This window comes from Castor canadensis, chromosome 11, assembly GCF_047511655.1.
Source record: "Castor canadensis chromosome 11, mCasCan1.hap1v2, whole genome shotgun sequence".
NCBI lineage: Eukaryota > Metazoa > Chordata > Mammalia > Rodentia > Castoridae > Castor > Castor canadensis.
Genome location: NC_133396.1, coordinates 10,812,479 through 10,831,199, shown reverse-complemented (window position 1 = coordinate 10,831,199; position 18,721 = coordinate 10,812,479). Strand labels below are relative to the sequence as shown.

At 35.4% G+C, this 18,721-nt stretch overlaps 1 protein-coding gene across 3 annotated transcripts in view; it reads left to right on the top strand.

The window, feature by feature from the left end:
- Kcnj16 (potassium inwardly rectifying channel subfamily J member 16) overlaps positions 1–18,721 on the top strand; it is a 208,702-nt gene that overhangs the window by 52,967 nt on the left and 137,014 nt on the right. For 2 of the 3 annotated variants that reach the window (XM_074045250.1, XM_074045249.1), the window contains one exon: positions 17,651–17,823. The gene's annotated coding sequence lies outside the window, so the exon portion shown is untranslated. Of the gene's footprint in view, positions 1–17,650; positions 17,831–18,721 lie in introns of all 3 variants that reach the window. The other variant, XM_074045251.1, reaches the window with a different exon arrangement.

Genomic DNA, 18,721 nt, shown 5'->3' with positions numbered 1-18,721 from the left:
CCCTTGAGAAATGCTTAACTTTTGCCATATAATGGAAGGCAGGTGATGGAATGAGAGAAGCTGTTTTCGACCAGCTGTTTTGCAGGTCACATAATAGAAATGATCAGGTATTTCTAGGGGACAAAGCTCCCAGTCCAAACGGAGATGATGGAAAATGTTCCATTTAGATGTTACACACGTAAAATATTCTTCAAAATCTCCAAGCCTTTTAGGCTGCAGGAAAATAAGAAACACAAACAACTAAATTATATACAAGCTATATGGATGAAGATAGTAATTACTTTATTAGTTGGAAAAATATAAAATTCTACAATGATAATTTGGAAGAAATACAATGTTCGTAGAAGAATGGTTAAAGAAGTTAGCGTATATAATATGTATGTATGTATATGTATGTGTGCATGGGTATGTATTTATTACTTTTTTTGGAGTTACTGGGGTTTGAACTTAGGGCTGTGTGCTTGTTTCGCTTGGCAGCCCTTTTTTGTTTCAGTTATTTTTCAGATAGGGTCTCACATTTTTTGCCAGGGGCCATCCTCAGTCAGGAATCCTAACTACAGCCTTCCATGTAGTAGGATTATAGGTACGTGCCACAACAAATGGCTTATTCACTAAGATGGACCTCCCTAATGTTTTTCCTGGGCTGGCCTTGAACCATGTCCTCCCAATATCCATCTTCCAAGTAGCTGGGATTACAAGAATGAATCACTGAGCCCTGCCTACAGCAATCATTATTGAGAAAAATAATGCTACCAAAATAATACTAAGAGACTATGTCCCCATACAAGAAAATATGATACAACATTAAGTGGGGGAAAACAGTACACATTTTGATACATGTACACCACACTTATAACTAGGTAAGATACACATTCAAGACATTGGGACTAGGAAATCAAACTAGTTTTCTATCACAACTTTGTAACTTAGAACCTTGGTAACTTTAAGGCGGTTACTTAAAACTTCCAACTCTCTAAAAAGAGAACAATACTTTCTATTAATATCCTGAGGCTTTTGTGTGCTAATGCCTGGCACTTGGCAATTGCTTAAGCAGCTCTATTAAAAGACTGAAAAGGACACGCAATGAAAATAGGGTGATGTTCAAATCTCTCTTACCTTACTTGTAATCTTCCCATAGTGCTGTTATATGATTTCCATAATTAAAAACTTAAAGGAACTGAGCAACAAAGAATCAATATATTGATGAGAGACCAGCACACAACTGCTGAGGATGACTCAATAGGAGGCTTCATGGAGCTGAGTTGTCTCACATCTTATAGACAAACCTGTTCTCCCAACATACTGGGTTAACCAGCCTACAAAACTCTGTTCATCTCAATTAACATTTGCTTAGTAATTGCTTCATTTAAGGTGTATCCCTTTTATTTCAGAGATATGTCACAGAAAGTATCACTCTTACTTCAGAGTAAGAAAAGGGGAAAATTATAATCTCCTGAAGTAAGCTGAAATCAAACAAAACAATAACGTCCTGCAAATGTTTCAATGTTTCTTATTAGAGTTTAAGATGTGTTTTCCTTGTCTAAACTGTAATACACAAATATCTTTCCTAGTGAAAAAGAATTGAAGCTGTATCCCATTGCTATAGTTTGGATCTTAAAGATCTCCTAAGGCCTAAATGCTAAAGGCTTGGTGGCCAGTATGGTGCTACTAACAGGTGATTTAGGAGATGGTGTCTCTTGGAGGAAGTTAGGACGTTGGAAGTGTGCCCACAAAGAAAAAATTAGGACTCCAGCTCCTTTTTCAATTCCGGCCTCCATGAGGTGAACGGTTTTGCACCCCTACACATTCCTTGCCATGTTTTGCTTTGCTACAGGCCCAATGTAATATAACAAGTGACCATGGACTGGAATTTCTATCACTGTGAGCAAAAATGAATATTTCCTCTTTGTATGTTGATCATCTCAGGTATCTTGTCACAGCAATAGAAAGCTGAAAAACATGCCTACGAATCACTCTTAGAATTTTTTTCACTCATGATCCTAGGAACCTAAGTTGGGTCATTGGGTTTGGGTACCAGTTGTGCATGCAGCAGTTCCTGGGACCCTTTTATCAATTTACAATAGCAGAATGCCATTTTAAAATGCTTCCACAGGCTAGATTCACATGCTCCTTTAATGCTACAAAAGATTTGCTGGGTTCAGGGGTGCTCCTATGACAACTGTGTCAGTAATGCCTTGTAAGTGAAGTGCAGATTGGACTTTCAGGAAGTTTGAGCACCATTTTATTCTTTCCTCCACTGTGAATTTCTACTGGTGACTGCCAGATTTCTCCCAACTGAGATGTAGGAGTACCATGAATCTGTGTGAACACAGCAGGAAAGTGCTGTGGTGACACTGAGGTTGTAGTACGCATTATGTGTTGAGGAAGAAAAGGCCAACATTTTACTTTAGGAATGTACACAAGAAAAGGAGCTGTAATTCCTTAGCTATGTTTTATATGGTCTAAATTCCCTGGAAGGTCAAAGTGCAACCTACGAATCTGACCCAGGTAGAAAGGAACTAAACACAGTCATTAGAAAAGGGACCGAGAAAGAGGATGGGTTTGTTATCATTGGGGATAGGTCTACTGAACCCGCCATTGTCTACCTCTCCTTCAAACCCCAGCTGTAGCCTTCACCCGGGCCAATGGTTGCTAAGCTGGAAGTTGTTCTGAGTTTCCTGATTGCCAAGGGAAAAGTCACCTGCATCCATCTCCTCTGGATACCTTGTTAGTTGTAATAATGAGGACATTAATTGCCTATGTAAATAGAGGAGGATTACAAAAAATAGTTTTGGAAGTAAGAAATTTCATTACTGATTGTGATAGGTATTTTCTATTGCTGTTTATTCCCAACATTTGAGTTTGAGAAGCAAAAATGACTATTTTTCCTTGTAAAACTAGTATTGTTAATTCCCTCAAGGCTGTACACAAGATAGGCAATAAGTAACTCCATGGGAGTTTCTGTTTTTTGAAGTCTAGCTATGGTTTAAAATCACTCATACAAAAATACTAGTTTTTCTTATTGCTGCCTGGACCAACTTTGGTCAAGATTATACCAGAAAGCTGGAGATACTGTGTGGCCATTGTGACCATCTATTTTGATGACCATTCCTTATATGACCATAGTTATAAGGTTGTGAAATATGCCAGAGTTCATGGAGAAAGATGTGTGCCTTTGAAATTTAAGAGTACATTTTATTCCCTCTGGTAGTTTTTCTGAAATTGTGTGAGAAGAACTTACCTAGCTTGATTCTTCATTACTTGGAAATCCTGAATAGTTTTTCTTGGAAGTGACCAGATGGAAAAAATTAAAAATCTTTTAGAAGAGATATTAATGGGTGGATTTTTTTCTAGAAGAATTTTATTTTTATTTAGACATAGATCAAGAATATTTATGAGATTAATATTAACTCATTCGCTGTGATGAAAATTACTTCTATTAGAATTTCAAACCTCAGGTACATACAAAGGTAAAACTTGACTCTGTTCTTAATGATCATCTTTACCTGTCTTGCATTTTAAGATAACTACAAAATGAGAACTTTTCACTACAACTGTGTTTCAAGTGGTCTTAAAAGTATGAACTTAAAAACACTGATACTGTCTCCAGAAAGTTTTCATAGAGGACATTTACTTACATTCTTTTATCCTTAATGGATATTCCTTGGTAATGAACATGTACCAAGTATATAATGAGGACCTCAAAGAGAAAGACTAGATTCTATTAGTGAATTTTTTGGAGGGGAATTCTGTAGGAAATAATGAGTAAACCCAAAGAAGTTTCTTTTCTTCCAAATATTTTATAATCACATAGTGTGTCAATAATTTGATGAAGTTTATTGTTGAAATTCTCAAATTTTTTATAAATTAGAAAACATCTTGTGAGATTTTTATGGTGCAGACACAATTTCTGTGGACTGGACAAAGGAAGAGAAATTTTCTAAACTCCAAGGAAATAGCAAAGTAGTTGAATGCTCTGTAATTGTGAGAATAGTGCAGCTTTGTTTTTACACTTTTTATTATCGTATTATTGTTGTACTGGAGGTACATTATGACATTTACAAAAGTGCTTACACCATATCACTCCCTCCACCATTCTCTTTCATCTCTCCATTCCTGGAACAGTTTCAACAGGTCTCACTTTTCCATTTTCATATATGAGTAAATAATATTTCCACCACATTCACTCTCCTACACCCTTTCCTTACATCCTCCAGCGGTACCAACCAAAGACAGGAACTCTTGTACTTTCCTTTTCTCCATTTTTTAAAAAAACACATTTTTGTTTATTTAAGATAGCTATACAGGGTGTTTTGTTGTGACATTTCCATGTATATGTGAATTATAGCCCAAATTGTTTCATCCTCTGTATTTTTCTCCTTTCTACCTCCTTATGGTGATTTCAACAATTTAAAAAATTCTATAGAACAGTGCATCTTACAGTTAGTGTTGTTATTTTCCAGTTACACAGAACAGAGTTATGATGTACCAAGAAAAGATTTTTAGAATAAGGCAAATCTGGATATAACTTAACATCTTCAACTTTAGCAAATTTCTAAATCTCTTCAAATATTTCTCTTCTCATTTCTGAAATGGTGACAGAAATTTTAAGAATGTTGGGAAGTATAGCCTCTATTGAACTCAGTAAGGTTTGTGGTCTTCCATTGGGCACTGGTGTTTGCATGAGCTAGATTTACATTTAATTTATTATTATAATTTACCTGAAGTCCTCATGCGCAAACAAGCTCAACAATTATATGGAAAAAAAATACAAAGGAATTATAAAAGGTAAATTTTAACCTGTTTCTCAGTTATCTGTGGAATATTGGAAAGAGTAATTTTAGGCAATTCAAACCAAGGATAAGCCATTTAACTGAATCTATCAAAGCCTTATCTTCCTCATTTATGTGAGGAAGCAAATCCCTACCAGACAATCTAGAGAGAGAAATTATTCAAAAGTTCCTAGAATATGGTAGATGGTTAATAAAAGCTCATTCATTACACTAGATCCTTGGTATCAGCAGAAATATGGCTCCAAGGAGACTGCCATTGAGTAAAAATCACATGTGCTCAGGATCCAATAGAACTCAGTACTGTGCTATGCATGTTTGATTCATTTTTCCCACAGCAGTATCCAATTTACATTGAAGACATTGCATTTCAACAAATCTAAAACTTTCACTTTAGCATTTCAATTAAGCACATTAACTTTTAGTTTGCTTTGGGGGCACCAAATGGATTTTTGGGAGGAGGCACATTTCTATAAAATTAAGAGCAGGTAGACACTCAGCAGATCACACAATGATTTAAACAAGCTGATGATAACACCTGACTGACTGAGATCTTCTTTGTATATCAGCTGAGCTGTGTGAGGCACATGTGGAAATTTAATTTTTTTGTTTTTGAAATTTCTTTTAATATTTAAAACTTACTGATTTTTTTATTGCACTTGGTCAGAACTGGAAGTACATATAACAACTTCATGAATAAGGTAGGATTACTTTGTAACTAAATAAAAACGAAGAAGGATACCTGCCCACCAGATATGTATTTGACAGCAGATCAACAAAAATACTTTAGGACATTGGTGTGCTTACCCCCGTTTTCACATTTCCTCATATAATAGATAAATAGATAGATGGATAGATAGGTAGATAGATGGACAGGTAGGTAGGTAGGTAGGTAGGTAGATAGATAGATAGATAAACAGATAGATAGATGATTGATAGACTATTACCATAACTATTTTTTCTCTAATGAATTTTGACTATTTTGCTATGACTCAATATTTGAGTATATTCATCTGTTCAAAGTCAATGAAATATCTCCCAAAAGGCTTTTTCTTTCTCTTTTCATGTCACTACACATAATCTTGATCAGTTCTCCTCTGGTTAGCTAGTTGCTGAAGAAAGCAGCTTTAGCAGTTTCAAAAATTTCGATAATAGATTGAATATGTTGTTTAATGTATGCTATGCAGAGTAGACAGCAGGTTCTCAAACAGTTCTTGTGTGTGGGTTTGATTGTGTTTCCAAGACTGAATATGTGTTTAAGATGAACTTTTCTCATACATTAACCTGGTGCTTCTTGTGACTGTGCTTTGAAACTAGAGACACAATTTTGAGGGAGATTTTCCAGGTCCTGTGTGAGGTAAGATGTCACGTAAGTACATTGTTGGAGTTTATACTAGAAAGTTTCAGTAAGATTGATTACCTCTGATATCTCTAATGTGAAAGGTCCTTAATGGAGGGGTTGAAAAATTGATTCTAGTTATTTTACAGTTTAAAGTTAGTAGCCAAGAATAGAATATATAAAGATCCCATATCAAAAACTAATAAGAGTAAAAGTAAGTATAATCTTGTCTGTGATTGAAAATTTATTCCACTTTTTTTTTCAGTACTGGCGATCAAACCCAGGGTTGTGTAACTTACTAGGTAGCAAACATGCTACCACTAAGACATACCCACAGCCCATGATTCAAACTTTCTACCAAAAAAGTTCACTTTCATATTCCTTTGTGCTTTGGAAATGAAGAAGAATTATCTTCAGTGATGAATCTAACTTTGTTCTGAACTTCAGGGTCTTGTTTGGCGCCTTGGCTTGAAGCTGGAATGAGAAGAATCCAATCACTGTAAAATACTTTTTCACATATCGTAAGATAACTTTGTTGTCTGTGCTACACGGTTCTACAATGTGCTGATTCTAAGACTCTAGGGGAAGAAAACAAGGAACACAGTGTCATTTTAATAATAAAAAAATAAAGAGATGAGACAAAGCTAAAGAAATAGTAAATCATTTATTTACTAAAATTTATTTGCATTAAGTTTTTTCTTGTATCAGTTCTATTTATTCATTTTATTTTGTTTTGTCTTGTTGTGGATCACTGTATTCCTCCAATCCACTGCTCCTTATCACAATTTTTTTATCTTATAATAACAGTTGAATTGTTACCCCAAAACATTAATGATCATAATTGCTGAAAATGGATCATACAGTTTCTATTGGTCCAGAGCCAATCAAATAAAAAGTGAAGTACAATCATTATTAAGTGAATTCATACAAACAAGATACATTCAGAGGACCAAAAGCCTAGATAGAATCAGGACTCACAGACCAGAAGACTCAGCCCAGCCAAAGCCTCTGTGTGTACCAAGCATCATATACAGGAAAACCTGGCTCAACTATTGATGGACAAGTTTAACATCTCCAAGTGTTTAGTGTCTAGTATCCTTGTTTTTCAGTTTTTATGCTAATTTTTAGGGCTTGGCATACTCAGTGGTTTTTTTTTTTTTGAATTTGAATTTTGGAAGAGTAAATACAATTGGATGAGTTCTTAGAATTTACTTTCTCACTGTTCTAGGGTTTGAACTCAGGGCTTTTGAGTTCATAAGGCAGGTGGTCTACTGTTTGAGCTTTGTTTGTTTGAGCTTCCTTTGCTCTGGTTATTTTGGAGATAGGGTCTTGCTTTTTGCCTAGGTGGCCTGCGCTGCAATACTTCTATTTTAAGCTTCCCACCATTCCTGGGATGACAGGCACTTTTTTCCATTGAAATGGAATCTCGAGAACTTTTTTGTCTGGGCTGGCCTTGAACCAGATCCTCCTGTTCTGTCTTCCAAGTAGTTGGGTTTACAGATGTGAGCCACTGGCACACACCTGAACTACTGTTCTTTGGAGCATCAGTGTCCAAATGTCCTAGATGTGGTGAGGTTAGCATTATCTTCAAGGTTCCAGAACAACTCTTCTGTCCTAGCCTTCCACGCAGAACCAGCAGCATCACAAAGGATACAAGTGTTTTTGCTCCAAGGTTTCACAAACATCTGGTACATTTTAGCTTTTCTTTCTCCACATTTCTCTCTCAACTTATTTCTTTCAATGTGGAAACACCTTCTAATATAGACTAATGACAATATTAAAGGTGGTTGGAACTGTAAATACTCATTTTTTTTCCATGTTTCTCTTTCTCTCTACATATATGTGATAATGCCGAGAGGAAGTAATTAAAAATAATGTCTATTTTATTGCAACTAAGTTTATAGCTTTTCAACACAGTAACTCCTTCAAGACTTGAAGAGACATTCATAAGACTCATAAAATGGCTTTAAATATCAGTTTGAAAGTGAGTTCACTTGTAGCCTTTCAGTTTTGCCAAAAAGAGAAATTTCCTGAACTATTTGGTGATTTTTCTCAGAGGAGGTGTATAATGTCTGGTCACTGAGTTTCTCTGGAAATTACCGAGACAACTTGCACCTTTCTCATTCTTACTCATCCAGGAAATAAGATAAACAAGCATATCTTTTACGACGTGGCAATGGAAATTCTGGAATGTATTTACTGCTCTGTTAGAGAAGTGAGGTGGCAGGAATGTCCGTTTCTTAGCTGCAGGTATCTGATATTTTCCGCTGAATGAACTCAGCCATAGACCAAGGACTTCTTCACTCGTACGTCTGCTCAATTCATTACTTTAAACCAGATTTTTCTCAACCTTGGTTCTACTGGTATTTTGAGCCAGAAGATTATTTTGGGGGAGCAGGGTCCTCTGTATTATAGGAAATTTAGTTGTATCCTTTCCTCTTCCCATAAGATGAAAGTTAACTGCCACACTCAACTGACTCTGCCTCAATTACGACAACCAAAAATGTCTCCAGGCATTTCCAAATGCCCCCCAGGAGGCAAATTGAACCTTATTGAGAACTATTGCTGTACATATTGCAAAATAATAATGCTTCCAGGGCTGTTTTGTAACTCTTACAACATATCCTGTGTGTGCATATTTTAAAACATATTTTAATGTGGGGATGCCTGCTGCTTGTTGATAAAAAGCCATTTCTTCCCTTGTACCCATTGCCCAGGGGATCTCAGATCTTCGTTTGGGATGAATGTGGTACTGGTTCAGCTTCATGGGTTACCATGTCACTACTTTTAAATTATATGTGCCAATAGTGCAATCTTACATACAGCTTTCTCTCAGAGCTAGCCAACAAGTGTTTCTCCCAGCGCCGCCATTGTCTTCCTTCATGTTACAGGTATATTGTGCATAGAAGTAATAGATTACTTATTTCAGTTTTCTGAATTTGGGAGAATTTACTTGGGGAAGCAGATATTTCTGAATTTTATTTCTTTACTGGAATTTCCACAAATTGAAATTTGTATTAGATAACATGATCCAAAAGTTTGATCCAAAAGCTGAAAATAACCATCAAATAAGGTCACTATACTTCTCCTCAATGTTTCAAGCAAGTGTTGACATTTTTACCAAAGCTTCTTATGTAGAGATTTCTTTCATGTTTGGATTTGCTAATGAAAGTAAAATAAGTAAGTAATTTCCTGACTTCAACCCTGCTAGGGTTCTGTGCCATTTACACAGAATAGTTGATAACTGAAATATGCAAATGTAAATTCCCTATGAAACCTTACTTTGTACAAAAGTGAAACCTCATCACTGAACTTGGAACTAATTCTATCCATTAAAAAGTAATTCTCTGTTATGAAGGATAGAATTAATGAGGTTATTCAGGAAAAGAATTAACAAAGTTAATTATATACATGTGCTTAGATTATCAACCAGAAATTTCACAATGGAAGATAGTGTGTGGGGGTAAGAAATACTCCTTTTTGAAAATAGTGCACTTCATACACACATTTTTCTTCTTTTCTCTGTTCACAAGAATGGTTTATATTGAACACATGGAGATGAACATTTATTTGTTTTTGTATGCTCTTGGTCACAAGTTATAAAAAAAGAAACTAAAGATCAATTTGTCCTAATTTTCCTAATTTCTTATCTGGGAACCTATAAAGGAGTAAAATGGTATTACTTTCATCTTTGCTTTAACCCCTAAGTCACAGGAGTCTAAGGCCCTAATGTCTTCTTCATAAACACTAATTCTGAGAAGATATTTGATTAAACAGCTTGAAAATATGAACACATGTCAGAGCCATTCATACATCCTCTACTGCTGGAGTTTCATAAAACCACCAAACCTACCAGAACCCCTATGTTGAATAGCACCCATGCAACCTTTCTACCAAACCCATTCATTCAACATTTGACAAATATTTTGATTATTTCTATGAGCCAAGACCTATCCTAAGAACACACAATATACAAGTAAAACACAGAAATGGTTCTTACACTTATGAACATATAGTTTAGTGTAAGGGGAGAGAGACAACAAGAAAACTAATTAATAGAGAAATAGGTGTTCATAGATAGTACTATTTAAAAAATAAACAAGACAATGGATAGAAAATTGTGATCAGAATGTACAGGAGACATTGAATTTGGCTGACCAGGCATGACTTTCTTGGGGAGGTGACATCTGGATTAAGACATAATGGTTAAGAATCATCCAAACATATAGACTTAAGGAAGACCACTTCAGACAAAGGAAATTGTGATCATAAATCACCAGAGAAAGGAATGAGTTTGATTCCTTTGATGTAGGGAACAAAATCGGATGTCTAGGCTCTAGAGAGTAATTAGGTACTATTAGGATTGAACTGTGGGTCCATTTAAAGTCAAGTGTTGAAACCCTTACCCCCAATGAAAATTTATTGTAAATAGGGTCTTTAAGGAGGCAGATGATAATAAATGACTATATAAGGATGGGGTGATAATCCAGTAGGACTGGTGTATACATAGAAGATGAAGACGTCCAAAAAGGGTCTTTAAGGAGGCAGATGATAATAAATGACTATATAAGGATGGGGTGATAATCCAGTAGGACTGGTGTATACATAGAAGATGAAGACGTCCAAAATCTCTCTCTCTTCACATAGACAGCAACATGGGAGCATCTGAGGACAAAATAAGAAGGGAAGGTGGTCATCTATAAGGCAAGAAGAAAGAATCAACCCTGCCAGCACTTTGATCTGCTCCCAAAAGTAATCTACATATTTAATGCAATTCCCATAAAAATTCCAATTACATCCATTAAAGAGATTGAAAAATCTACCGTGAAATTTATATGGAAACACAAGAGGCTATGAATAGCCAAGGCAATACTCAGTCAAAAGAACAATGCCAGAGGTATCACAATACCTGACTTCAAACTATATTACAAAGCAATAACAATAAAAACAGCATGGTACTGGCACAAAAACAGACATGAAGACCAGTGGAACAGAATAGAGGACCCAGATATGAAGCCACACAACTATAACCAACTTGTCTTTGACAAAGGAGCTAAAAATACACGATGGAGAAATAGCAGCCTCTTCAACAAAAACTGCTGGGAAAACTGGTTAGCAGTCTGCAAAAAACTGAAACTAGATCCATGTATATCACCCTATACCAAGATTAACTCAAAATGGATCAAGGATCTAAATATCAGACCACAAACTCTAAAGTTGATACAGGAAAGAGTAGGAAATACTCTGGAGTTAGTAGGTATAGGTAAGAACTTTCTCAATGGAACCCCAGCAGCACAGCAACTAAGAGAAAGCATAGATAAATGGGACCTCATAAAACTAAAAAGCTTCTGTTCATCAAAGAAATGGTCTCTAAACTGAAGAGAACACCCACAGAGTGGGAGAAAATATTTGCCAGCTACACATCAGACACAGGACTGATAACCAGAATATACAGGGAACTTAAAAAACTGAATTCTCCCAAAACTAATGAACCAATAAAGAAATGGGCAAGTGAACTAAACAGAACTTTCTCAAAAGAAGAAATTCAAATGGCCAAAAACACATGAAAAAATGCTCACCATCTCTAGCAATAAAGGAAATGCAAATTAAAACCACACTAAGATTCCACCTCACCCCTGTTAGAATAGCCATCATCAGCAACACCACCAACAACAGGTGTTGGTGAGGATGTGGGGAAAAAGAAACCCTCTTACACTGTTGGTGGGAATGTAGACTAGTACAATCACTCTGGAAAAAAATTTGGAGGCTACTTAAAAAGCTAAACATCGATCTACCATTTGATCCAGCAATACCACTCTTGGGGATATACCCAAAAGACTGTGACACAGGTTACTCCAGAGGCACCTGCACACCCATGTTTATTGAGGCACTATTCACAATAGCCAAGTTATGGAAACAACCAAGATGCCCCACCACTGATGAATGGATCAAGAAAATGTGGTATGTATACAAAATGGAATTTTATGCAGCCATGAAGAAGAACGAAATGTTATCATTCGCTGGTAAATGGATGGAATTGGAGAACATCATTCTGAGTGAGGTTAGCCTGGCCCAAAAGACCAAAAATCGTATGTTCTCCCTCATATGTGGACATTAGATCAAGGGCAAACACAACAAGGGGATTGGACTTTGAGCACATGATAAAAGCTTTAGCACACAAGGGAGGGGTGAGGATAGGTAAGACACCTAAAAAAATTAGCTAGCATTTGTTGCCCTTAACGCAGAGAAACTAAAGCAGATACCTTAAAAGCAACAGAGGCCAATAGGAAAAGGGGACCAAGAACTAGAGAAAAGGTTAGATCAAAAAGAATTAACCTAGAAGGTAACACACATGCACAGGAAGTTAATGTGAGTCAACTCCCTGTATAGCTATCCTTATCTCAACCAGCAAAAACCCTTGTTCCTTCCTATTATGGCTTATACTCTCTCTTCAACAAAATTAGAAATAAGGGCAAAATAGTTTCTGCTGAGTATTGAGGGGGTTGGGGGGGAGAGGGAGGGGGCAGAGTGGGTGGTAAGGGAGGGGGTGGGGGCATGGGGGAGAAATGACCCAAGCCTTGTATGAACATATGATTAAAAAAAAAAAAGAATCTCAGAACTGTGAGAAAATACATTTCTATTGTTTAAGCCATTCAACCCGTGTAGTAACTTGTTATGAAGCCCTAACAGACCAACAGGGACCAAACCCAGAGACTAGATGGAAATTAGGCCAGTTGGGAATATATTACTCTATAATTAGAAATACTTGATATAGTCTCAGCTCAATGGAATGGAATTGGAGATATAAATTTGAGGATTATTAGTAGAAAGTATTTTAAAACAAACTAAAATTAAGTTTCCTAAGGACAAAAAGTAGATAGAAAAGAGTGTTCTAAGACCAATGCTAGGACAATGCAATATTGAGTTTTTCCAAACATTTAAGGAAATACAGCAAAATTCTACATAGTATCTTTTGAAAAATACAAGATTTACTTTTCTGCTCATTACAAGAGGCCAAAATTACTTCTGCTTCACACCTAAAGATAATACAGATGTTCTAGACTTACGATTTTTCAATTTTATAATGACATTCATTTGACAGAAATTGTACTTGAAGTTTTGAATTTTGATCTTTTCCTGGGGTAGCAATATGTACTGTCTCTAAGATGCTGGGCAGGAGTAGTGAGCTGCAGCTCCCAGTCAGCAACTAGACACAGGGTACTTCACAAAGTAGTGTGTTGTTAAACTATGATGTTTGGTAGTTAAATGTATTAAGTGCATTTTCCACTTATGATGTTTTCAACTTACAATAGGTTTATTGGGAAGCAGCCCCAAAGCAAATTGAAGAGTATGTATACAAGAGGAAAGATATAGACCAACATCTTACATAAGCTTAGACATAATAGTCCTAAACAAAATACTAGCAAAATGAATTAAGCAATATAAAAAAATTTATGTGTATAGACAAGTATGGTTTTTTCCTAGTTATTAAAAAAGTAGTAAAATATTTGAAAATTAATGTAATCTAAATTGCATTTTAAAATTCATGTGGCTAGGTACAGGTTCTAGTGTATTTAAAATAATTTTGAAAAAGAATAATATGGAAGGAATTATTCCACCTGATGTTAAGATTTATTATATAACTATACTAATCAAGAGAGAGTAACATTGGTAAAGGGATAGGTTCACAGATCCATGGAGCACAAGACAGATCCTAGAACTATACAATACAAATATTCTCAACTGATTTTTGCAAAAGTTGCAAACACAGTTCTTTTCAAGAAGAAAAATGTCAATCAGATATCCACAGGTCAATAAGTGAATCTCAATCCAAACTGAATACTTTATCTAAAATTAATTCAAAGATGATCATGGATTTACATACGAATTGTAAAGCTACAAAACTTTTAGAATAAAACAAAGGGAAAAATTTCAGGACCTAGGACTAAGTGTAGTGCTCTTAGACACGGCACCAAAAGCACAATTCCTAGAAGATAATAACTAGACTATATTGGACTTCATCAGAATTAATGCTTTCTTCATGTCAGACTGTGTTAAGATGACGAAAAGCTAACAGAAAGTTACAGACTGGAAGAGATAATTTGCAAATCATGATACTGACAAGGACTGGAATTTAAAAATACAAAGAACTCTCAAATCCAGCATTTAAAAGATAAAAAATAAGTAATTAACTTAGAAAATGTGCAAATGAAATTAACAGGAATTTTACCAAAAAGGAAATATAGATAAGTAAGCCCATAAAGAATTGTTTATCATCATTAGCTATTAAGGCGATCAGATCAAATTAAAATTTAATGTAACAAAACAACTATTTGAATACCTTTTTTAAAAAGCCCAAGAGACTAATAGTTCATGGTCAAAGCTGGAGAAATTTGTACAATAACAGTGTTGGATTATTATCCAAAGAATTAAATAAGTGTTATGAATCCATGTTGATATAATTAAAAAATACAGAGGTGAAATAAAGAGAAATATTTCTTTCTTTCCAAATAATTCCAAATACCACATGTGGATACTGTCCCTCCAGAGGGTGAAACTTGCTGACTTATTCGCAAAGAACATGGATGGAAAGGGAAAAATATGAAGTTTCAGTGGAGGAAACTTGAAAGCACTTCTTTGGTCAGGTGATCAAAGCTAACATCAAGAGTGATATTGTATGGATGGCATGCAGGCATTTCATCTCCATCACATTTGTTCCCAAACCCACCCTTATCTATTTAGGATTAAATATCAGACAAAGTTAAACTCTAGAACATTCTACAAAACACTTGATCACCACTTCTTAAAATGATCAAAGTCATGAAAAATAAGAAAAACTGTAAACTGCCATAGGCTAGAAGGAACTAAAGGGAGATGACATCCTGAATAAGTTCCTGGAACAGAAATAAGGCATTAATTGAAGAAAACAAACCGAAACCTGCTGAAATCCAAATACTAGTTGGTGTTTAGTCGATGGTAAAATCAGGGAAATGTATGGAAATACTTTGTTCTATCTTTGCAACTTTTCTGTAAATCCAAAGTTAACCTGAATAAGAAAAGGTTTTTTTGTATTTTTAAATGAAAGTAAGAAATACAAAATTCTCAATATATAAGAAAATGCGCAGAAGCAAAATTTACAACTCGATTGAAGGAGAAAGAAGACCAAAATGAACAGAAAGAAAGAAGTTTATTCCTCAAAGGAAACAATATTACAGAGATGCCAATTCTCCCAAATTGCCACAGTGACAGCAAAAATGTCTTTATACTGGAAATTTAATAACCTTTGAGCAATAAAAAAGTGTTTAAAAGATGCTGAGGAATTGAAATGCAAGTGATTAATTCTGAAAAACTTTTAATGAGAGGTATAAATACACAGGTCAACATTACTACAAATAAATGTCACCATTTAAGTTATATTCATTTCATACATGGCATGAAGATTATTTATTCATCACTTATGCCCTGAATGTTCTATGGACCAGGAGCTTTATAGAAATACTCTTCAAGAATGAACAAAGATTTTTGCCACTCTTCCATCCTTATAGCTATCCTTAATGTTGTTTTAATGTTAAATGTATGAGTTATAAGGGGGAAGAATGCTTTCCTTCCCTTCTCAAATTCATGGCCAAGGCCTTTTCTTAGTCAGCTTTCTGTTATTGTAACAATGATTAACTTACAAAAAGAAAATGTTTATTTAGGCTCATAGTTTTAGAGATTCCAGCTCATGATCCATTGACCTTATTGCTGTTAGGCCTTTGGTAAGGCCATATATCAAGGTTTCAACATGTGCTAGAGCAAAAGCTCTCATCTCATGACTAGAAAGCAAAGAGAGGACTGGAATTCCACAATTCCTTTCAAGGGATTACCCCCACAGACACATGAAGACATCCCAACTAGGCTCCATCTCTTGAAGGTTCCATCACCTCCAAAATAGTGTCAACTTGAGGACCAAACCTTTGACATATGGGCCTTTGGGGGACATTTAAAATCCAAACTATAGTAGGACCCTATAACAAAAGACAGATTACAAGAGAAAAACATACAAATTTACTTAATATAAGTTTTATATGACTCAGGGGCCTTCAGAAAGAAATGAAAACTCTAAGAAATGGGTGAATCAGATATTTTGTGTGAGGTTTGATGAAGAAGTGGTAGTCATGGAAAAATGATTGGACAAACAGGGTATGATGCAATAAACTAGGGAGAATTTAATAAGGACCTTATGACCTGCTTCAGGGGAGATGAGTGGGAAGAAGGTCAGGGAGGCCTTCTTACTTCTATAGTTTTCTGAAGTGGTAGGTGCTATATTGTGGGTAGCATGTTCAAAACCCATCATTGATCAATAAAGATAAACATAATTTCTAAAGTAAAGTTTTGACTAGAATAAACTGTTTATTTTTCAGTTCTTCATATCTTCTTGGTACTACATAGACAGTGGTCCTATAAATTTAGGATAGACTAATCAAATCAGCATAAGGGAAAACTAACAGGAACTGAAGAAACATGTGAATTCTATATCAGTAAACCTTCTTCTTTAAAGGCAACTAGAGGAAAATCTGCCATTTTTAGTCCTGAAATAACAGCTATCAGTGACTTTTCATGTCACAGAAGGCTTGCTAAGGATTATATGCTACCATTCAACCCTTACAACAATTTTAAGAAATCATTACTTAAGGAGATTACACAATATACTGAAATCTGTGCAGCTAGTAAATGTTGAAGTTGAGTAGAATCTATTCCCATGTGAAAACTTCTGCTTTATCCTTCTGCAACTTCTCTGGGCAGGAACAACAAAGACTAAACATTTTGCAACCTTGTTGAGTCCCTTTGTTTAGGTAAGGATAAAAATGGAGTCATTCTCATTTTTCTCTTCATAATAAATCCTTAAGTCATGCAAGCTTTAAATATAAATGCTTTGAAATTCAGTGGAATTGTGTTTCCTTATTTAAAAAGGGATTTAATTTCAAGCCAAGAGATTTCTGGAAAGAATCACACATGTGAGACAGCAATAGTCCTTTGGAGGTCCCGCCATATTGGGATAGGTCCTAATTGGCGCAAAGAAAGGAAAAGATTCAGAATGAATATAATAACAGGGAAAGATGGAACAAAAAGGCCTCCAATCTCTTTTCTTTCTAATCAAGGGCCCTGATAAAAGACACACAGACTCACAGCAAGAGCATTCCAAGGTTGAATCACAGGATCAAACTTCATTTCCAAACCTGCTGTCATTTAAAATGTAGGTTCAGAAAAACAAGCAACCAACAATCAAACAAATTCTCTTATCTCAGGCCAAATTTTGAGCTGAACTAAAACAGAATATTTTCTAGAAGCTTATTAAATATTTGGCAAACTTACAATCCTTTATTTGTTGTAAAATTATTTTTAAGCTCTTGCAGCCTCAATGACTCTAATAGGTATAAGTAGAGACAAATACAGGGAAATGTTAATGGTGTCTATTCAAATGAACAAAAGTGAAACACAACAGTGGACCATATTAATCATTCTTTTTATATTATTACAGGTGCCCTCTTTGATGACTTGTTGTGCTAGCACCTTTGATCTCCATCAGTAGAAAACTGCTCTGTTCCATTTCAGGAGACTGCCATGTGCACCATTCACCATTCACTGGTTTTTTGGATCAAACCAGCAACAGACCTCACAGATAGAATTCCACCACTGGTCATTTAAAGAGAGGTAAATTGTAAGTTTCGTATCACTTCCAAATATTTCTTTCAACAGAGAGCAGTTTTTTAAAAAATCTGTTAATATTGCCATCTGCTCTGGTTACTAATAAGGTTTAGAGTCTGGGCCTTGATCATAAAGTGTTTTGCCAAAACCCTTTTTTTTTCCAGCTATTTTAAGGAATAAAAAAGTTTAAGACTGGGTAGACCTTGTAAAAAATGTTTTTTGATGTTGGCCCCATGCCTTTGCTGCTGCTGATAAGGTTCTTTGCAATTTAAAACCCTACTTCAGATATGGGAGATATTATCAGCAGAAGGGGGACTTTGAATTTTCCATGGGACTTTTCCTATGGGCAAATATTTTTTAATCTTCAGGCCAGTAACATCCCCCCTTTTTTTTTTGAGGTAAAGGGAAGGTGCTTTTCCATTGTAGACATCAACATGAATGGAACTGGCCTTTGTAAAGGCAGGAAGTGGGACTCCTTTGCACTGTGTTAATTATCTAAGACAATACAGGAAGGCAATGTATGGTACAGTAGAATATCCTGGGATTTGTAGTCAGCAATCAAGGCACCAAAGATAAAATTTGCCATTTAGTAGTTGGTTAACCTTGAGTAAGTCAATCTGTACCTTACAGCTTCAGTTTCCCCATCTCTTTCTTAAGAGTTAGAACATTAATGAATCTCAAACAGTTGATTTAATGCTTGTGAAAATGGCTTATAAGTGATAAAGTTGAATTAAGACTATGCCATAAGACCCAATTGTTGGGAACATAAGAGAGTATTGTAGGACCTAATAAATAGCAGTATGGAAAAATGAAATACTTATTTGTATTAGTTTTCTATTATTGCATAACAAATTACCACAAATTTTATGGCCCAAAACAATATGTGTTTACCACATTTATTATT